Genomic DNA, 23631 nt, shown 5'->3' with positions numbered 1-23631 from the left:
ATAAGTAATGGGGAGGTACTGAATAGAATTGGGGAGAAGAGGCGTTTGTGGCGCAACTTGACCAGAAGAAGGGACTGGTTGGTACGACATGTTCTGAGGCATCGAGGGATCACCAATTTAGTACTGGAGGGCAGCGTGGAGAGTAAAAATCGTAGAGGGAGACCAAGAGATGAATACATTAAGCAGATTCAGAAGAATGTAGGCTGCAGTAGGTACTGGGAGATGAAGAAGCTTGCACATGATAGAGTAGCATGGAGAGCTGACTCAAACCAGTCTTAGGACTGAAGACCACAACAACAACTCAATAAACGTTAAACTCGGCCAATAATTTTACGAAATACTGACGATAAAAGATTTTGTCGCCCCTGGAAGCCGATAGACAGGCGACCTGCAACTGGACTGTGCACCGTTGTAACCGTAGAGACGGGTAAAGTGGAGAGCAAGAGTCACGGGTTCGAGCCTCGGCAGAGGCAGGCAGGCAGGCAGACAGGTGCGGTCCGCAGTTTAGGCTCTGGCAGGCGCGGCGCGGCGCGGCGCGGCGCGGCGCAGCAGACGAGAGGAGCCGAGCGGAGCAGATCTGCGGCGGGCGGCGATCAATACGGCGCGTGGCGGCGGCCGCGCTCCCCACCTGCTGCCGGCCCCTACCGCCCGGCGGCGCTCTGCCTACACCCACCCGTCCCGCGTCCATCCGCCATCGACGGCTGTCCCAAACTTAAATGCCAGTCACCACCTCCACCACCACCTTGGAAATGTCGTCCGTCTATGCAACAAAATAGAAATGAAGAGCCAAAGAAACTGGTACACCTAAGTAATATCGTGTAGGGCTCCCGCGAGCACGCAGAAGCGTGGCAACACGACGTTGCATGGAGTAAAGTCTGAAGTAGTGTTCCAGGGCACTGAAACATGAATCCCGCAAGGCTGCCCCTAAATGCGTAGGAGTACCAGGAGGTGGAGATCTCTTCTGAACAGCACGTTGCAAGGCATCCCAGATATACTCCATAACGTTGATGCCTGGGGAGGAGTAAGAGGAGATTAGTGTTTAACGTCCTGTCGATAACGAGGTCATTAGAGACGGACCATACGCTCGGATTAGGGAATGATGGGGAAGGAAATCGGCAACGGCCTTGCCGTAGTGGCTACACCGGTTCCCGTGAGATCACCGAAGTTAAGCGCTGTCGGGCGTGGTCGGCACTTGGATGGGTGACCATCCAGGCCGCCATGCGCTGTTGCCGTTTTTCGGGGTGGACTCAGCCTCGTGATGCCCACTGAGAAGGTACTCCACCGAATAGTAGCGGCTTCGGTTAAGAATACCATCATAACGACCGGGAGAGCGGTGTGCTGACCCCACGCCCCTCCTATCCGCATCCTCCTCTGAGGATGACACGGCGGTCGGATGGTCCCGATGGGCCACATGTGGCCTGTAGACAGAGTGGGGAAGGAAATCGGCCGTGCTCTTTCACAGGACCCATCCCGGAATTTGCCTGAAGCGATTTAGGGAAATCACGGAAAACCTAAATCAGGATGGCAGGACGCGAATTTGAACCGTCGTCCTTCCGAATGCGAGTCCAGTGTGCTAATCACAGCGCCATTTCGCTCGGTTACGTCTGGGGACTTCGATAGGCAGCGGAAGTGTGTCAACTCAGAACAGTGTTCCTGGAGCCACTCTGTAGGAGTTCTGGACGTGTGGGGTGTCGCATTGTCCTGCTCTAATTGCCCAAGTCTGTCGGAATGTCCAATGGACATGAATGCATGCAGGTGATCAGTCAGTCAGAGTCGTATCTAGACGTGTCAGGGGTCCCATATCACTCCAACTGCACACGCACCACACCATTACGGAGCCTCCACCAGCTTGAACAGCCACCTGCTTACAAGCAAGGTCCATGGATTCATGAGGTTGTCTCCATATATGTAGACGTCCATCTGCTCGATACAATTTGAAACCAGACACGTTCGACCAAGCAACATGTTTCAGTTATAATCATTCCAACGTCGGTGTTGACGGGCCCAGTGGAGGCCTAAAGCTTCGTATCCTGAAGTCATCAAGGGTGCACGAGTGGGCCTTCGGCTCCGAAAGCCCATATCGATGATGTTTCGTTGAATGGTTCGCACACTGACACTTGTTGATGGCCAGCATTCAAATCTGCAGCAATTTGCGGAAGGGTTGTCACGTCCAACGATTCTCTTCAGTCGTCGTTGGTCCCGTTCTTGCAGGATCTTTTTCCGGGCGCAGTGATGTCGAAGATTTGATGTTTTACCGGATTCCCGGATTCCTGATATTCACGATACACTCGTGAAATGGTCGTATGGGAAGATCCCCAGTTCATCGCAATCTCAGAGATGCTATGTCCCATCGCTCGTACGCCGACTATAACACCACGTTCAAACTCACTCAATTCTTGATAACCTTCCATTGCAGCAGCAGAGACTTGTTGTCTTATATAGGCATTGCCGACCACTGCGACGTATTCTGCCTGTTACATATCTCTGTATTGGGAAATTTGAGGTGAGTTCCTATGGGACCAAACTGCTGAGGTCGTTGGTCCCTAGGCTTACACACCAGTTAATCTAACTTAAACTAACCTACGCTAAGGACAATACACACCCATGCCCGAGGGAGGAATCGAACCTCCGACGGAGGTGCAGCCACGCGGATCGTGACATGGCGCCTCGGACCGTGCGGCTACACTTGGCGGCTGTCTGTATTTGAACGTGCATGCCTGTACCAGTTTCTTTGTGGTTCAGTATATTACATACATGTTTCGTTTCCTTTTATTTACGAAGCGTTCTGATTGCCTGTAAAGGCGAGTATGCACTACACCAACGAAGGCCAACGAATGATATCCAACCGCTTCGTCGGCTGACATTTGCTTAACGTGTACGGGCGGTAAATACTGTGGTGTCGAAACTTAATGCAACAAACCGCTGTTTCCCTGTCCTGTATCTAAACCACGATATAATCATACTGACTGTTAAAGAAATATCCGTACCGTCGTGTTCTGCACGGAAGATGGCATTCCGTTCAACGGATAACCATGCCAACGATGATATCATCGCACCTATGAAACGAGATAGTTTTTGGCGGGTACTCCCTCATCCACAATCGCTGTGTACTGAGTCACGGACGGTGCAGTATGACACATGGCACAGAGAAGACGCCTGCCAGACTCTCTGCGATGCAGGGCCACAGGAGGAATGGAAGCAGGACAGTCGCAAACTGATTTGACCCGAAGGCTTAATGTGAATCGTTCTGTTGTTTCTGGGATGTGGCGACAGTTTATAGAGACCGAAACTGTATCCCAGACACCAGGATACGCCGACCACATGTAACATCAGAGAGAGAGGACCGTTATTTGGCGGTAAGGGCACGACGGTACTGCCTTAGTACCGCACGACAGCAGGCATGTGACCTCGCAGCATCCACTGGACGTATTGTATCGAGGCAAACGGTGTGCAGAAGGATTCGGCAGAGTGGCTTTTACTGTCTACCACTGACACGTCTTCACAGAAGGGAACGTCCTGAGTGGAATCATCAACAGGTCACCTGGGTGGTCGAACAGTGGACCAGTGTTTTTACAGATGAGTCCCGATTTAGTCTGGATAGTGGAATGCGATTTCGAGGCCCAAACACTGTGGAAAGAGAGAGATCGAGGAGGATTCCTAATGATTTGGCCAGGGATTATGTTTATTACTGGAACCATGTTCTTGAAATGGTACGGTTAAATCGGCAAGGTTAACCGCACGTGAGTCCCGTCACGACACCTCACAGCAGTTTATTACGACGTGCTATGGGCGCAGACGTCGTATTGATGCACGACAATGGTCGACCTCACAGAGCACGGGTGGTTGATGTTTTCCTGGAAACGGAATGTATTTCTCGCGCGACGTGTCCTGCTCGCTCTCCCGATCTGAATCCCATAGAACATGTCTGGGATGCAGTAGGGAGACGGCTTGCATCACGTCAGCATCCACCAACCACTCTCCGATACTGCGAGCAGCTCTGCACGAAGAATGGGCGTTAGTGTCTCAAGAGGAGAGCGATGACGACATTCACTGCGTGTCCCGTCGTTGTCAGGCCTGTGCTGCTGCCAAAGGTGGTCACACCCCATTCTGAGCATATTAACCAATTGTCGGAATGTTTGTGCAAACCCGATAAGTTGGAAAAACAGAAGAATATTTTTGTCTACCTTTATGCATTTTGTTCTGTATTCATTCACTGTTTCTACTTTACTATCAACGGTTTACAGTGTTTTCTGGCAAAATAAACGCCACCTTGCAAAATTTCCTTTTGTTGCTATAATTTTGAACACCAGTGTAGGAACCAACGAAGTGGTTGGCCTCGGTTGCGGTTCGGACACCAAAGCATTGGCGGTGAGTTGCACTTGAAACCCACCTGCTACTGTGGATACCGGGTCGAAACTTCCTTGGTTCAAGAGCGATTTCCCGCATATTTTGAAAGAGCATGTATTCATCGTGTCTACAAATACTGGAGTACTGAGTGGAATACGGAGACAGCACTAAAGCTGATACTTTTATCGTCAACGAGAATGTCTATGTGACCCAGCAAATAGCGATTGTAAAAGCAAACTGAAAGGATGAGGCGCTTGGAGACAAATAAGTGAGCTGTTAGAAAATAATATGCACGATACGAAAAAGAAAATGGATCTTCATGGATGTCTTTTTAGGTCACCGTCAGCTCTGCTACAAGATGTGTCATCTTTGGAAATTTTAGGTCCTACAGAATTCAATAACAATTCGTAATCTGTAGCTCTAATTCGCAACAAAAACCATACTTCAACTCATCTTTAAGATCGGACATTAATTTCGTCTCACCACACTGTTCTCTGCTTTCTAAGAGAGACGTCGTCCACTGACATTGTTTTCTTCTTCTACTTATTTTTCTGATGATAAGCTTCTTGCAGTAAAATAAATGCCGCACATGCGACGAATATTAAACACTACTTTACAACAATAACAAACTGGGAGCAGCCTCGACAAGTCATAAAAGCCAACTGTGATTCCTCGTGTTCGTATCCCTTGGTCCGAAACCCTTGGTTTGATTAGTATGACAGGCCGAGTGCCAATTTGGCTGTATACACTGTCTGTCGTTCGTTTACCTCCATTGAGATTGTGTTTACGCGCCTTAATAAATAATTACCGTGTGTAAGCGGGGCTAGTACTAAAGATTCATTCGTTTTCAAAGCTCTACATTTTACAAAGCATTACATGTACAAATAAGATGACGGTCCTATTCATGCATTTGGAGATCTACAGATGCCCTACGAGTCCCCCTCTGGGCACACGACACACGTCCAAGCGGTGGCCAGGCTCGCTCCGTATCCTGTGTGGCAACATCCTGCCAATGGCTATAACAGCAGCACTGACGCGCCCTGTGCTCTGTTCCAGCCTCCTTGCCAGTGGGGCTACGTAAGCACGGTCCTTAATGTACACCCGAAGGAAAGAGTCAGAAGGCGTTAGGTCAGGACGGGCGAACACAGCCACATCTCCACAGTACGCCCAATCCGGTTAGGCGGAAGCTCGTCGTATAGGTAGCGACAACTATCGAGACTCCAACGAGGGGATTCTCCGCCTTCTCGAAAGATGAAATTCTCGAAATCGTAACTTAATTGCAGAAACAACCACGACTGCAACATATCAAGGTAACAGATACTCGTTACAGTCTCCTCAGAGAAGAAAATGCCCCACACAGCTTTCTGTGACATTACACAGAGAAACACAAACCTTCGGCGAATTCCTCCCTGTGCCCCATGTTCTTTTGGATTTACGGTGCGCCACGATCTCACATTGCGGCGATTAAACTTTCAGGATAAATGGAGCGTTCCTTCACCGCTGAATATCAGCTTAGGGGCGAAATATTTATTTTCAACTGCTCCCTGCAATGCGATGCAATTGGAGGCGCTGGGCACAATCCTCCAGAGGGAACTGTTGCACCACATACAGACGGTACGGTTTGAAATGTAATCTCGCTGTCGAAAAATCTTCCACAGTTTGCTGCGGTATTCCAAACTCGTGGCTTACGCGGACCCTTGTGGTATGGTTCAAATGCCTCTGAGCACCATGGGACTTAACATCTGAGGTCATCAGTCCCCCAGACTTAGAACTACTTAAACCTAACTAACCTAAGGACATCACACACATCCATGACCGAGACAGGATTCGAACCTGCGACCGTAACAGCAGCGCGGTTCCAGACTGAAGCGCCTAGAACCGCTCGGCCACACCGGTCGGCTAAAGTCTTCAGTAATAACAAGACATGCACCGTAATAGTTTTACGGGTAAGAGTTTTCGTTATATCTGGTATAAGTTTCTTCATTTACCCATGTCGTACGGTATCGGTACGTGAATTTTCTAATTTTCGTTATCTGGGCTAAGATACTTTTATTGTTATTGTTAAGTTGTAATGATTTACCAAATTATTTTCTTCTGTACAAATAGGAAGATAATCTGAAGTCCTGCGGTAAATAAAGTTCGAAATGCAATGATTTTGCAGGCACTAACTGATTCACAGAAGTCGTTTAATATCTTTGAATTATACGCATTCCTAAATTATGCTCTTTAGCTTGTGCATCACAGTTAGCTCAAGTCTGCAGTTGGCCTCGATAGAAGTGAGATGATATGGTCTTTGACCAAAACTAGTTTTTCTTAGCCCAATGTAAACAAATGACAACACAATCTATGAGGACTGGCTCTGAGCACTATGGGACTTAACATATGTGGACATCAGTCACCTAGAACTTAGAACTACTTAAACCTAACTAACCTAAGGACATCACACACATCCATGCCCGAGGCAGGATTCGAACCTGTCGCGCGGTTCCGGACTGAGCGCCTAGAACCGCGAGACCACCGCGGCTATGAGGACTATTAGGAAAGTAAGGTCCTATCGGTCACGAAATGGAAACCACAGTGAAAAATCAAATATTTTTATTTGGAACAATTTTTTACACCTTCCAAATACTTCTCTATATAGTCGCCGCTCCGACTTAGACATCTGCCGTAACTCTGTACCAACTTTCCCGTCATAGAAGGTGCTTTCCACCACTTGTATATCTAGGCAGGACTGGGTAGCTCGTTGTCTGTGCCAAAATGTTGTCTTTATAGCCAGCGGTTCATGTGAGCAGAGACGAGGCTCAGAAGGAGGTGACCAAACACTTCCCATCGAAAACGCTGCTGGACGACCTCATTGCCCCTGCAGTGTGCGGCCGAGAATTGCATGAGATATACGTTATGTGGGGTTGCATGTAATCAGGCGCGACCTGGTAGCTGGCGCCCATACTTAGCAGGACACACTACTGTTGTAGGCATCTTGACGTACTCGCTGTGCACTCGCAACTGAAAAGAACGATGTGACAGGATCGACACACCCGTGCAAAACTTCCTCGGTTTTTCACCGTCTTCTACATTTTCCGACCTACTGGCCTTCATATTTTTGGAGATGGTCGTACAGACTAATTCGAATAAAATATTCCATATAAGACGGTGCCAATTTTGATTGACTACAGTTCTTAGACTGTAATCCAAGCACAGAGGCGTGTAACACCAACGCTTCTTGATGGTAGTATGGTCACATGAAGTATCAAATGAAACTTGTGAATAGATCAAGGGGTTATTGGTAGGGTGAACGAGGCATTTTACAGTGTAGCGTGAGAATCTTCAACAAATGAAGAAGTAACTTCTGGTGCGTCCCAGGGAAGTGTACTGTTATCCTTAATGTTGATGCTGTATTTTATGGCCCAACATAATATTAACTTCCGACTTTTCGAAGAAGGAGAAGGTATCTTTAAGTAAAACACTATCATTAAGTAAAACACTGTCAGAAAGAGCAGCACAAATACCCAGTCAGATCTTGATAACATTTCAGAATGGTGCACAGATAAGCTTTCAATGTTCTGGATGTAAACTTTCGCGTTTCATAAAGTGGTGTGCGGCTATAATATGAAAGAGTCACAATTGTAATCAGTGAACTCACACAAGTCCCTGGTTGTGGAACAATGAAACATAATGACCACATAGGCTCAATAGTACGTAAAGCATGTGGCTGAAAGTTCACTAGCAGGCTGCTGGGGGCATGGGGTCAGTCTACAAAGGAGACTGCTAACTAATCGCTCATGCGACCCATTCTAGATTACTGCTGCAGTATGTACGACCTGTACCAAACAGGACTAACGCAGTAAATTGAAACATCTACACCTGCTACAAACTCTGCAAGCCACCATCAAGGAAATCGGAAATCGCTAGATGTGATGTACATATAACGACAAACAACCGATGTAAGGCTGCTGCAGATGACAACCAAGCGGAAATGGCACCCCAGACCTTCAATCCTGGTTGTCGGGCTATATGGCGGGCGACAGTTAGGCTAGTATCCAGCGGTTGACTGGAGCGTCTCCAGCCACGTCTTCGCTAGTCACTGGTGCTCCATTTGAGGCGGCACTCATCACCAGTGGCGACCCCCCCCCCCCCCCCACCATTGCCACCCGCTCCGCCCTCGCCAGTCAGCCCGCACGCTATTCGTTTGTTTCTTTCGTCAGTCGACTTGATCATGAGATGGCATTGTCTTGTAGATGCGTATAATCACTTTAAATAAAACAAACTGTACCTCAAGATATCTTCAGCGCCCCCTCCTTGAGGTTTTTCTGTATCAGCCACTGCTCATCAATGAATGCAATTCTACTCGAGTCAACGAGACTCCACGCCGAAGACTTGTCTGGACAGTGGTGGGGTACCTCCATAGCAGGATCCCATTGGTTGCCACCCGCGACACCCTCACAGCACGGCGGTACGTCCAAGTCCCGGCAAACCATCCTGAGTCTACATTTCAGCAAGATAATGGCCGTCCATAAGCGGCGAGAGTTTCTACTGCTTGTGTTCGTGCCTAACCAACCCAACATTGGTCAGGAAGGTCGCCAGATCTCTCCCCAATCAAGAACGTATGGTGCATTATGGGCAGGGCCCTCCAATTAGCTGGAAATTTTGACGATCTAAGGGCCCAGTTGGACAGAATTTGGCACGACATCCCTCAGGAGGACATCCAGAAGCTCTACCAATCAATGCCAAGCCGGATAACTACTTTCGTAAGGACCAGAGGCAGACCAGCGCGTTATTGACTTGCTCACTTTGTGAAGCTCTTTCTCTTGAACAAGTCATCTAATTTATCTGAAACTGTAATCATTTGTTTGTCTGTATATGTACACCAACCTGCCGATTTCCGTCCCATTCGAATAGCTGCTTCGTGGTGAGTCGTTCTTTTTGTCTTAGAGGGTATCAAGTTGTCATCAGATGATCTGTTCAAAAAGAAAGAAAATGGTGGTAGTAAAATGGTTGGAAACTAAATCAGATATCGAACTAACTTGTACGCACGACCTTGCGTACTGGAATATGACAGCGTTACACAACAACAAGTTCACAGAACAGGCTCCGAGAGGGGCTCACAATGCAAACACATTGCCTCTCTGATTGCTGGACGAGGAGGCTACTACTAGTCAATTAACTACGTAACGGTATAAACTTGGTAACGCTTAAATCTATATAATATCAGGAATATGCATAACACAAAATTTAATGTCAGTGTACGCTTTCCCATTGTGAGAAATTGTAAAAGTATGCTCCTACTATTCTTCGTTCATCGTAAGAATAGACCGGATCTAGACAATTACAAACGCGATGACTGGTCAGCAGCCACTGCAAATGTACTTAGGTGGTGTAACGCAAGTAGGTCATGCTTATACTGGATATCTTATTCCTACGTTACTGTAAATCCAACTTCAAGCTGTTTTAATATATTAACAGCAGTCAACGTGGGCAGTCACAGTCTGTGTTTCGCTCTGGTTGTCGCGCTGTTAATACGTACTGTGAACATGACTGACGAAACTGCCTACTCCGCAGTGAAACAAATGTGTGGAACACAGTTGAAATGTGATGAGACACAGATTGTTCTTAGTGTCTTTCTCAAGTTTACAGAGAAAATCGAATTTGAAATTTTCCGAGGAACTGTATTTACTAAGGTTAAAGCGTTGTTGTGAACGAGATGCGTGGTCGAATCGGAAGCGTTTTAGAATAGTATACAGTTATTCTATAAATCTCTTTTTCGAATCTCGCTTCTGTCTTCTTTTGGAAATTTTTTCGTTCAGTTCGAATAACCACATCATTTAAATATAAAATTTATCAAATATTTGCTAATTAGCATATATCTAATCATGATTTTAATGAAAATGCACATCATATTGTTTCTGATTACATATCGCACGGAAAATACCAATTTTCATTGCAAATATAAATTTTTAACTTCGACATTTTATAAAATTTTATAAAATATTCTTAATACAGATGGTTTAAATTAAGAAAATATTACAAATTAAGCTTTTGAGACAAAAATGAAAATCGATTACGAATAGTTTGGACTATGTCCACTGTTTTATAGAACAAATGTGGTCTCAGGGGAGCCTGACTGATTTGTGTCGTAGAAACATGGAAAGCAGTAATTTGCACGGCATCGAAAACACCGTACAAAACTGTGATCTGGAGCCAACCCTTGATTCTTACATTGTTGTAAACAGAATGTTGACAGATACTATGTAAAATATTCAGGTAGGTACGAACAATTTTGTGTACAAGTTGCGTCATTTCAATTTGGGTACCTACTACTTGACTACACCACCTTCTTCCTTTTTTAACGGATCATCTGATGATGACTTAGTATTAAGTCGAAACCGGCAATAATACCATGTGTGTGGCAAGAGGCCGATACATATGTGTAATTTTAAAAATAAATTACAAGTGGGTCACCCTGTGCTCCCTAACACAACGTGCCCAGTCTGTATAATGTTACTTAAAATCCGTCTTGATTGCAAATTTTTTTATTCATATGACCGGTTTCGGTTCATTCAGAACCATCTTCAGATCTGATATTTCAGTTACAGGAGTAACCCGTCCAGGGTTACAGGTACTCCTGTAACTGAAATATCAGATCTGAAGATGGTTCTGAATGAACCGAAACCGGTCATATGAATAAAAAAAATTAGCAATCAAGACGGATTTTAAGTAACATTAGAAAATCACTGATTGCTGTTATCCCATAAGACATTATGTCTGTTTTTGCAAAAAATGCCCAGTCTGTGTTGGTTGGTTGATTTGGGGGAGGGGTCCAAACAGCGAGGTCATCGGTCCCATTGGATTAGGGAAGGGTGGGGAAGGAAGTCGGCCGTGCGCTTTCCAACGAACCATCCCCACATTTGCTTGAAGTGATTTAGGGAAATGACGGAAAAGTTATATAACGATGCCCGGACGCGGCTTTGACCATCGTCCTCTCGAATGCGAGTCCTGTGGACTAGCCGCTGCGCCGTCTCGCTTTATTTAGTTTGTATTGACTGTCTTAACAAAAGAAGTGAAGCACCCAAAATACACGGTCGGATGTCAACGTAATCGGCCTCGATTTGGCTGGTTGGTCGAATCGCGTATTATCCACATTGTTCGGGCATTCCGATGTGACGGTGGTCCGGTGTTAAGTTTGCGTGGGAACGTGAGTGCGAGCATACTCATCAAGATTCTGGTCGACCTCGTCTGTGCGTGTCATCCGAGGACAACAACGTCCCGCGTCATCCCACACCATTGGTGGGAGGCCAGCGGCAGGTAGACCAGGCTGCCGTCAACACCGCAACACAGACAGCTGCATCTAGAGTTGTGCTGCGGCCGGGAAGCATGGACTGCTGATCAATGCTCAGCGACGAATCCAAGTTCTGCGCCATCCAGGATGACCATCGCCGAAAGCATGGCCGCGACTTGGGGACAGATCCAATTTTTCCTATGTTGGAGATGCACAGTAAACAGTACTACGGTTGGTAGCGGAAATCGTGAGTATCCGCGTGTTACCTCTCATGTGACAGTATCGCGCCGCCATTTTTCAACATGACAATGTTCGTCCACACATGGCACGTGTCTCTACAAACTGTCTGCACGATGCAGAGGCACTTCCGTGGTCAGTGAGATCTACGCGTCTGTCCCCGACAGAACGTGTGCGGGACCAGTCAGAACTCCGCCCCAGAGCCAGTATCCAGGTCAAGTTGTGGGTCAGTTTGCCTCAGGGGAGAATACAACGGCTTCAGTCGAATAAGAGCATGTGTACGGCCTGAGGGGGTTCAAAGTTATCCACATAAGTGGGCTCACTCCAGCTACTTCTTCGGAAATTTGATTCGATTTTGTAATCACCTGTGGAGTATCACTTCGTTTGCTCCTCCCTTTACAGTACACTAATTACGTTGCTGCTTCAGTGTTCCTGAGCAAATTTCAGTGGTCATTTCACTCATTTGGGCCGCACTGACTCCATTCATTTCATTTCAATGAACTTCATCGAAGTGGTGTGTATCTCTGTGGCTAGATAAGCCACGATCTTACACCAAATTCGTTTGTCCAATACTGATATTTCCACATGCCCCCTGGGAAAACCTCTGATTACTGTCTGAATTTGCATAAAATCCTTTTGGGTGCTAGGCGCCGCGACTGTTAAACACTAAAACAACTGTAAATACGACGTTTCGACCACCTACGCACAGGTTTTTCGAAAGTTAGGAAATGTTGCATCCATTTAATTGCCTTGACACATCGCTTTCTGGCTGTCAAGCGAGAAAATCGTTAAGTTCGGTTATGCATAATAGTGGTGGTTTGACAACTCTAGAAGTGAATGCCTTGCGGTCTTGTGGAATGTGGTACAAACTTCGACGCACTGCGGGCAACCTGTCCAATAGCAATAAATCCCACAACCAGCTAACAGCGAAAACAGGAAACACCCTGTAAATCCCTGATTCCTTAAAGAATAGATCTCCCGTGTATAAAACAGCTTCAAACCTATCATTACTTCAGAAATGTGTCAAATATTTGGCTTTAAGCATGTACGCAAGACAAAGTTCAGGAAAGATTTCAAATTATGCTTAAAGTTTGTTGGAAGGCGCTAAGCGCTCTCACTGTGAAACACTAGACGAACATAGTCTGGGTGATTTGCGCTTCACTCTAAACAAACGCAGCTTCTCGCATATCTCAATGTCTACGTCATCGTATCTCCTGAAATGCGTGTCGTCCGATGGTATAATTTTTCGAGCATATTCAGTGGTATGCGTAGATACTGTGCGCGCAAAGTGTTTTGCGAATAGAATTATTAGTAGAGAAGTAATAAATTAAAACATCATGTCGGCTGCTTAAGTTTTGCGAAAATGCAGCAAGTGATAAATTTCTTACCACTCATTATTTAGTGAGGTGTAAGAGCGAGAGAAACGTTCATACCCGATCTGAAAATAAGTTTAAACTTTGTTGGATCTTGGAAGTCCGTAACTGCTCTTTCTCAAACACTGGATGAATATAGTCCGATATTCGCGAGCCGTGAGCTACGCTGACAGAGGCGAACATACTGTTTCTAACTGTAATACTTGCCTTCCTGTGTTAGACTTTCAAGATGAGACTAGACCTCTTAATAGCAGATTATGACAGAATTTTATAATTTTTTAATGTCGCCAATAACTGCGCAAAACATTGAAAATCACATTTTTGTTGGCCCTGGAAGCTGCTAGATAGGCAACCTGAACTGGTGTCGGGTTCCGGTTTAGTCGCTTAGTGATGTAGATAGAATAACAACACACTCGCCACTGATCCCTATGAACGTCGATCAACAGATTTTTAACTACTTCCAATACAATCATGCCTACCCACCGAACATTATAAAGGAATGTACAGCAATCACTGAACCAAACAGTAACATCAACATCGGCAACCGAAATGGAATTTACAGTCACCTAACAGATGCAGAAAAGACAGTAGCCTGGAATAGGAGAACGAAAGGAAAGCCGCAACCAAACACATACTCAATGCGGCGACCCTTGGCTGGGGTTGTGCGGAGGTTTCCTCCAACATCAGAGCAAATGTCAGGGTCATCACATCTTCCCCGCTGGAAAACAGCCCAGTACAACTTGAGTTAAGCTAAAGCACCTAAGAACCCTATGCTGCCCCTGTACGAGAATTCTACCTTCCAGGAAAGAAAAAAAGGAAAAAAAGGCGTGCCTCTCCTGACACATCAAACGACTGGCCCGATTACACGCACGCAGGATCTGCTTCTGCACAAAGCTTCGGGCCGCTCTTCACAGACGGGACCACATGGAGCACACGAGGACGCAACGCTTCAGGGGCAGACACCGCAGCTCTTGGGAGAAAACCTCGCCAACACGCAGCGCACGCAGCCGGACCCCGTAACGAGAGAGGCAAACACGGAAGTATCAGCTGGGTGCCCTGCCCTGCACGAAAACGCCGCAACAGAGGGACTACGCACTGCCTCCATATAGCAACAACAGTGACACATGAAATCCCATTAATAAGCGCGTCCATAAAGGACACAGCAAATCGCTCCAAAATTACGTCACCCCCTGAAGGCAGCACCGCCTCTAGCCAACATAACGTTCGTTTCGCAACCTTCTTTTTTCTTCCCCCTTCTTCTTCTTCTTCTTCTTCTTCTTCTTCTTCCCAAGATACTTCCGTTCAACTGCTCTTTCGAGCCACTTGCCGTATCCGAAGACATTACAATATCATCCGCAAACCTCAAAATCCTTGTTTTTTTTCCCTCTCCCTGGGCTTTAACTCCGCTTTGCAAATCTCTCCTCTGTTTCATCCACTGCTTGCTCACTGTGCAGTCTGAACAATATCTGGGGAACACTGCGGTCTCTGCGTCACTCCCATACAAAGGGTACTATAGTTCGAGTCACGAACGATGGCGGCCGAGGTTAGGCAGGTATTGCACTACCATATTTCTTCGTCAAAATTGATATTCAAATATTTATGTCAAATAAATTTGATGGTGCAATAGACAACTTAGTCAAATCTCGCCTGTCGTCAAATAAATATCAAATCTAAGACCTCACTGTAATGTGAAATATAACCGCTTGGAGCGCTGGCGTCGCTACATTTGTTACGTGACCAATAAGTTGCTTTGTTCCTTCGAGTCGTTTTTGTAGTAAACTTTCTCAGACTAGGGTTGGGGATGAGCAAGGGGCACAGTGCATGCTATTAATTGTGTGTTGATGGGCAGGTGGAATATGCTGCAGGCGACTTCATGTCCAGAATCACAGCTACAGCTACAGCCACCCACTCCACATCTGGAAACATCCAGGCAGCTTTTAAGCAAGCCGGAATAGGGGATGTGGTCACACTCTAAAATAAAAAATTCTTTCTTAGCTTCTCGTTAAACTCAGTTTATTTTTGAACTCTGGATGCCACAGATTAAAAACCGTTTCATCTATTTTGTAATTTTTATTAATTTTTTAGTTGTTGGAACACTAATTCAATTAATCGAATTATTCAAAAATAAAAATAGTTATTACTGCCCATATAGTGTACGAAACATTTATTTACCTTCACACATCCCCCTTCAGTGCTTTACACATCGCTTCACACGTTTCTGGAATTATTTTGGTTAAAGGGCAATGAGATATTCGAGTGCTGTGTTGTAAACTAGAGTAGCTCTCACCTGATCAACAAATCACAATTTTCCCGTCTTCTGCAGCATTTCTCAAGCGGGTATTCTGCTCTGTGATATGTGAAGCCACTTTACTGAACAAATACTGAAATACGAATGGATGAGAGTGTAAGTAATTTATATACAAGACTTGACGTCCTCCATTTCCAGCTCTCGTAACAAATTTTGGTGAATGATTTTACTATCTTGACGTAATACCTATAGCTTCATCCAAGTATGTTTCCTTTTTTCCGCAGCTTTTCTTCCAAATACACACACACAGTGCAATTGTGACACTAGCAACTGCAGCGCATAGTAACAAGTTATTGTCCGGCACCTTGAAATGTGATGAGAAATATGACAACAGTGTAATACCCCTTTTTAGCGCCACGCCAAAGATCTTTTGCCAAAGAAATTTAACGAATATTTAATCATAATGTTTTGTCAAAGAAATATGATGGTGTAATACGACCTTAGGCTTGTTCTGCGCACCTGCGTGACGCATTCTCCGACGTCCAATGATGAACGCCGTAGCTGATGCGAGCATTAATCGTGATTGCAGCGAACTGTTTAAGGAATTTGTATTCCATCTGTTAAGAGCTGTGACGGTGTCGGTACGTGATACACTCCGCTTGCATGAATACACTTTCTCAAGAGGAATGCATGCCCATGCGAATACCGCCAACTGTCGCTTGGAATCGTGAACAATGCAATCCTCGTCCATGCCTGGACTTGCGCGAACCGCCATCATTCGTGCATCGGACTAAAGTACAGTTTTGCAATTCGACGCAGCAATAAATGGCAGGAGACTGATTGTTGCTGTGCTCTGAGAATACTTCACACCTGCATTGTAGCCGCTGTGAAGTCTGTGGGTGCAGTCATTCACTAGCAAGGTAGTTTGATGTGCTTGCTGTAGCACAGTAATCACGAAGTGAGAATGGAGCAGTTTTGCGGAACAACTTCGTGCGTGGTTTAAAAATAGACCTGTGTTTCAGGAAATGACTTGCAGTTGGTGATGCACGTCGTTCAGCTATATTCAGGTGGTACAGAGAATTCCAGAGACGAAATTTCACTCCGGAGGACGCTGAGAAGACGACAAACCCACGATCATCAGTTAAGGAGGAAAACGTTGATGCTGTGAGGAAAATACTAGACGAAGACAGGTGAGTGACCTATAAGCAGATAGAGGATAAATGCACCAGCAATTCGTTCGATTCTGTGTAATCATTTGCAAGTAAAGAAACTTTGTCGTTTCAGGGTGCCGCATAGACTGACGGAAAAGCAGATGACACGACGCGTGACTTGCCTTGGTACCGGGAGACGTTAAAGAAGTTTTCTATGGGTCAATATCAGTACGTGACTCGAATGGAAATGTGGAGCGTGTTGTTTAGAAACTTGGGAGAACTGGTTTAGGGATTAGGTTCGGAGAATGGAGAGCCGGATTCAATGTGGCGGAAATAACCTCGAAAAAATTAAATAAATAAAGTATATTGCAAAACTTTCCTCGTACAATTTGTAGCAACCACTGCCTGTATTTCATGTCCTCAGACTCTTTACACCTCCGTTGTGGTTTCCGTACAGGTTGCAGCTGACTTTTCGGTCAATGTGTCTTACCCCTACTAGCTTCACAATTTCAAAGCAATATTCCAATCAACACTGTCTAGAACTTTCTCTACGTCTTCAAATGCTACAAACGTACATTTGCGTTTCTGCGGGCTACGTACATCTACATCCACGTGATTACTATGCAATTCGCATTCCTTTTAGACACTGACTTTTCGTGTTACTCTGTTCTCCGAAATTTAGCTCCTAAATTTGGATGTGTATGTTAAGGTTTAAACGGTAATACTAAAATATTCCGTAAACGTAAACACTACCCATGGATTAGGCCTTTACGCCTGTTCCAAATGGTTGCTTGCTGCCTACAAGGCAAAAAAATGGCTCTGAGCACTATGGGACTTAACATCTGAGGTAATCAGTCCCCTAGAATTTAGAACTACTTAAACCTAACTACCCTAAGGAAACCACACACATCCATGCCCGAGGCAGGATTCGAACCTGCGACCGTACCGGTCGCGCAGTGCCAGACTGAAGTGCCTAGAACCGCTCGGCCACAACGGCCGGCCCTACAAGGCAGTATGAGGCGCTATCTATGTTCGTGCGACTTCTGTGCATGTCGCTTGTCTCTCCAGACATTTCTATCATCAAAGAAAGATCCGGAACCTGTGCGTGTTGTACCACCATACAGCGAGACCTTCAAAGTTAGTGATTCAGATTGCTGTACACACCGGCACCTCTAATAACCAGTAGCAAGTCCTCTTGCACTGATGCATGCCTGTATCCGTCGTGGCATACTATTCACGAGTTCGTCAAGGCACTGTTGGTCCCGATTGCCCCACTCCTCAACGGCGATTCGGCGTAGATCCCTCAGAGTGGTTGGTGGGTCACGTCGTCAATCTATCACAGGTATCTTCGATAGGATTCACGTCTGGACACCATGCTGGCCACTCTAGTCGAGAGATGTCGTTATCCCGAAGGAAGTCATTCACAAGATGTGCACGATGGGGGTGCGAATTGTCGTCCATGAAGACGAATGCCTCGCCAATTTGCTGCCGATATGGTAGCAGTATCGGTCGGTGAATGGCATTCAGGTATCGTACAGCCGTTACGGCGCCTTCCATGACCACCAGCGGCGTATGTCGGCCCCACATAATGCCACCACAAAACAGCAGGGAACCTCCACCTTGCTGCACTCGCTCGCGCTATTCGTCCACGAGACTCAAGAGGGCCATAGACACGGGTTCACAGGTAGACGCCGTGTTTCTTGACTTCCGCAAGGCGTTCGATACAGTTACCCACAGTCGTTTAATGAACAAAGTAAGAGCATATGGACTATCAGACCAATTGTGTGATTGGATTCAAGAGTTCCTAGATAACAGAACGCAGCATGTCATTCTCAATGGAGAGAAGTCTTCCCCGAAGTAAGAGTGATTTCAGGTGTGCCGCAGGGGAGTGTCATAGGACCGTTGCTATTCACAATATACATAAATGACCTTGTGGATGGCATCTGAAGTTCACTGAGGCTTTCTGCAGACGACGCAGTGGTGTACCGAGAGGTTGTAACAATGGAAAATTGTACTGAAATGCAGGAGGACCTGCAGCGAATTGACGCATGGTGCAGGGAATGGCAATTGAATCTCAATGTAGACAAGTGTAATGTGCTGCGAATACATAGAAAGAAAGATCCCTTATCATTTAGCTACAACATAGCAGGTCAGCAACCGGAAGCAGTTAATTCCATAAATTATCTGGGAGTACGCATTAGGAGTGATTTAAAATGGAATGATCATATAAAGTTGATCGTCGGTAAAGCAGATGCCAGACTGAGATTCATTGGAAGAAGCCTCAGGAAATGCAATCCGAAAACAAAGGAAGTAGGTTACAGTACGCTTGTTCGTCCACTGCTTGAATACTGCTCAGCAGTGTGGGATCCGTACCAGATAGGGTTGATAGAAGAGATAGAGAAGATCCAACGGCGAGCAGCGCGCTTCGTCACAGGGTCATTTAGTAATCGCGAAAGCGTTACGGAGATGACAGATAAACTCCAGTGGAAGACTCTGCAGGAGAGACGCTCAGTAGCTCCGCACGGGCTTTTGTTGAAGATTCGAGAACATACCTTCACCGAGGAGTCAAGCAGTATATTGATCCCTCCTACGTATATCTCGCGAAGAGACCATGAGGATAAAATGAGAGAGATTAGAGCCCACACAGAGGCATACCGACAATCCTTCTTTCCACGAATAATACGAGACTGGAATAGAAGGGAGAACCGATAGAGGTACTCAGGGTACCCTCCGCCACACACCGTCAGGTGGCTTGCGGAGTATGGATGTAGATGTAGACAGTGTGTCTAAGGCGTTCAGCCTGGCCGAATGTCTCCAAACACGTCTCTGACGATTGTCTGGTTGAAGGCACATGTGACACTCATCGTTGAAGAGAAGTGATGCCAATCCTGATCGGTCAATTCGGCATGTTGTTGAGTCCATCTGTACCTCAGTGCATGGTGTCGTGGGTACAAAGATGGACGTCGCCATGAACGTCGGGAGTGAAGTTGTGCATCATGCAGCCTGTTGCACACGACGTCCTGTGGCTGCACGAAAAGCATTATTCAACATGGTGGCGTTGCTGTCAGGGTTCCTCCGAGCCACAATCCGTAGACAGCGGTCATCCACCGCAGTAGTAGCCCATGCGCGGCATTAGCGAGGCATGTCATCGACAGTTCTTGTCTCTCTGTATCTGCTCCATGTCCGAACAATGTCGCTTTGGTTCACTCCGCGGCGCCTGGACACTTCCCTTGTTGAGAGCCCCTCCTTGTACAAAGTAACAATGTGGACGCGATCGAACCACGGTACTGACCGTCTAGGCATGGTTGAACTACAGACAACACGAGCCATGTACCTCCTTCCTGGAGGAATGACTGGAACTGATCGGCTCTCGGACCCCCTCCGTCTAATAGGCGCTGCTCATGCACGGTTGTTTACATCTTTGGGCGGGTTTAGTGACATCTCTGAACAGTCAAAGGGTCTGTTATACAATATCCACAGTCAACGCATATCTTCGGGAGTTGTGGGAACCGGGGTGATGCAAAAGTTTTTTTGATGTGTGTAGCAGATTAATTCTAATGCTTCTTTATTCACGCAGCTCTTCATTTGACCTCACCAGGCTAAGTGGACCCCGTTCGACATCTTTGGACCTAAGAAAAATCTGAAGAGGTGCCGGGAATCAAACCCACGTCCTTCATTTTCCTACGACCTGTTCCTGATTCGTCTTTTCGTGAGTAGTTCTGTTATTATCGAAGGTAGCCAAAGACGGACCGAACTCGCCGAGCTACCGTGCCGGTAAAGAATTTAGTTGTTATTTGTATTTAAAGCTTAGTATGGCAGATTAGGGTGTTAATGCCGCCTCTTACATCTCACACCAAGTAATACATACCAAGGACATTCCGAAAACTTCCCAATAATAATAATAATAATAATAATTCCCGTGGAGGCCCGGGAAAAGAATAGGCCTCCGGTATGTTCTGCCAGTCGTAAAACGCGACGAAAAGAACGAACCACTAATAGGGCTAACCCCCCTTTTAGTGAGATTAGTTGGTTCAGGACAGAACTAAAGAAGCCTCGGACAAGCGCCGTCATGGTCGGGGACGACGCTTGAACCCTACGCCCGCCCACAATGGTAACGACACTGCCAGCCAACTGGAAAATGATTTAAATCCAAATAGAGGTGTTTTGCAGGGTATGCTTCCTGCAACCACCCTAGAAGGAAAACAAAGACAGAGGATGAGATGGTCAGATGAAGTTAATCGACACCTCATGTTCTGTTATTACCAAGTAACAAACCTACGAACCAACACAACTGGATACAGATCACAAGTATACACAACATTTATTACCAGATACCCAGAATTAAAATTTTTAACAGAACAACGACTAGCTGATCAGATCTGTGTAATAATCAAAAATAACAGGATACCCCAGTCAGAATTAGAAAACATCAAACAACAAGTACAACAAATACTGGAACAAAATAATGTGCAATCAGAAGAAGAAGAAAATACAGTAATGGACTCAAACATCCCAGAGCAAACAAACAAAGAACAACACGCATAAATTAAACAGTCAGAGGAAAACGAAATCTTAACACAGCCACCAGAACAAGCACAAATAGAACACAAAGTGACACACATGTTAGATATAGAAGAAAAATTTCAGCTGACATATATAGAATACAAAGACACAAACACAGACATTAGACCATTCTTGCATAGACCGCCAAATAACTCACAAGTCGAAACAACAATAAAAACTATCAACACAATCATACACAACAAAATAAATGAAAACACAACTATGGAAGAGTTACAACTACTGGTTTATATAGGAGCACTCATTACACTAAATGTACACACTAGGCAGAGATCAGAACCAACCAACACACAGAAGAAACCCACAAAACCAGCATGGCAACACAGGCTACAGATCAGAATAGAAAAACTGAGAACAGACATCGGACAGCTAACACAACTTATAAGAAATGAAATGTCAGAAAAAAAACGAAAAAGGTTAGGTAAAATCTCACAACAAGAAGCGATAGAGCAATTAGATGAAAAGAAGCAGAAATTACAAGCATTGGCCAAACGACTTAGAAGATACAAAAAAAGTGAAAATAGAAGGAAACAAAACCAAACATTCAACACAAACCAAAAGAAATTTTACCAGACAATAGATAACACACACATTAAAATAGACAATCCACCAAACATAACAGACATGGAACACTTCTGGAGCAACATGTGGTCAAACCCGGTACAACATAACAGGCATGCACGGTGGATAAAAGCAGAAACAGACACATACAAGATGATACCACAAATGCCTGAAGTGATAATTTTGCAACATGAAGTCACCCAAGCAATTAATTCTACTCACAATTGGAAAGCCCCTGGAAAAGATAAAATAGCAAATTTCTGGCTAAAGAAGTTCACCTCAACACATTCACTACTAACCAAATTATTTAACAGTTACATTGCAGACCCATACACATTCCCTGATACACTTACACATGGAATAACTTATCTGAAACCTAAATATCAAGCAGACACAGCAAACCCAGCTAAATATCGCCCCATAACATGCCTACCAACAATATACAAAATATTAACTTCAGTCATTACACAGAAATCAATGACACATACAACACGGAACAAAATTACAAATGAAGAACAAAAAGTCTGTTGCAAAGGAGCACGAGGATGTAAAGAGCAACTGATAATAGATGCAGAGGTGACATATCAAGCTAAAACTAAACAAAGGTCGCTACACTACGTATACATTGATTACCAAAAAGCTTTTGATAGTGTACCCCACTCATGGTTACTACAAATATTGGAAATATATCAAGTAGATCCTAAATTGATACAGTTCCTAAACATAGTAATGAAAAATTGGAAAACCACACTTAATATCCAAACAAATTCAAATAATATCACATCACAGCCAATACAGATTAAGCGTGGAATATACCAAGGAGACTCATTAAGTCCTTTCTGGTTCTGCCTTGCTCTGAACCCACTATCCAACATGCTAAATAATACAAATTATGGATACAATATTACTGGAACATACCCACACAAAATCACACATTTGCTATACATGGACGATCTAAAACTACTGGCAGCAACAAACCAACAACTCAACCAATTACTAAACATAACAGAAGTATTCAACAATGATATAAATATGGCTTTTGGAACAGACAAATGTAAGAAAAATAGCATTGTCAAGGGAAAACACTAAACAAGAAGATTACATATTGGATAACCACAGCAACTGTATAGAAGCGATGGAAAAAACAGATGCCTATAAATATCTAGGACACAGACAAAAAATAGGAATAGATAATACAAATATTAAAGAAGAACTAAAAGAAAAATATAGACAAAGACTAACAAAAATACTGAAAACAGAATTGACAGCAAGAAACAAGACAAAAGCTATAAATACTTACGCTATTCCAATATTGACCTACTCATTTGGAGTAGTGAAATGGAGTAACACAGACCTAGAAGCACTCAATACACTTACACGATCACAATGCCACAAATATAGAATACATCACATACATTCAGCAACAGAAAGATTCACATTAACCAGAAAGGAAGGAGGAAGGGGATTTATCGATATAAAAAACCTACATTATGGACAGGTAGATAATGTAAGAAAATTCTTTCTAGAACGAGCAGAAACTAGCAAAATACACAAAGCAATCACTCATATAAATACATCGGCTACACCACTGCAATTTCATAACCACCTCTACAACCCTTTAGATCACATAACATCAACAGATACGAAGAAAGTAAATTGGAAAAAGAAAACACTACATGGCAAGCACCCGTATCATCTAACACAGCCACACATCGATCAAGATGCATCCAACACATGGCTAAGAAAAGGCAATATATACAGTGAGACGGAAGGATTCATGATTGCAGTACAGGATCAAACAATAAACACCAGATATTACAGCAAGCATATTATTAAAGATCCCAATACCACAACAGATAA

The 23631-nt window shown here is 44.8% G+C and overlaps 1 pseudogene; it reads left to right on the top strand.

The window, feature by feature from the left end:
* Positions 1 to 1114: 1114 nt before the first annotated feature.
* On the top strand, positions 1115 to 1232 carry LOC124717466 (annotated as a pseudogene).
* The last annotated feature ends 22399 nt before the right edge of the window (positions 1233 to 23631 follow it).

The sequence above is a fragment of the Schistocerca piceifrons genome, chromosome 9 (genome assembly GCF_021461385.2).
Source record: "Schistocerca piceifrons isolate TAMUIC-IGC-003096 chromosome 9, iqSchPice1.1, whole genome shotgun sequence".
NCBI classification, from domain to species: Eukaryota; Metazoa; Arthropoda; class Insecta; order Orthoptera; family Acrididae; genus Schistocerca; species Schistocerca piceifrons.
This window is presented reverse-complemented; position numbering and strand designations above follow the sequence as displayed.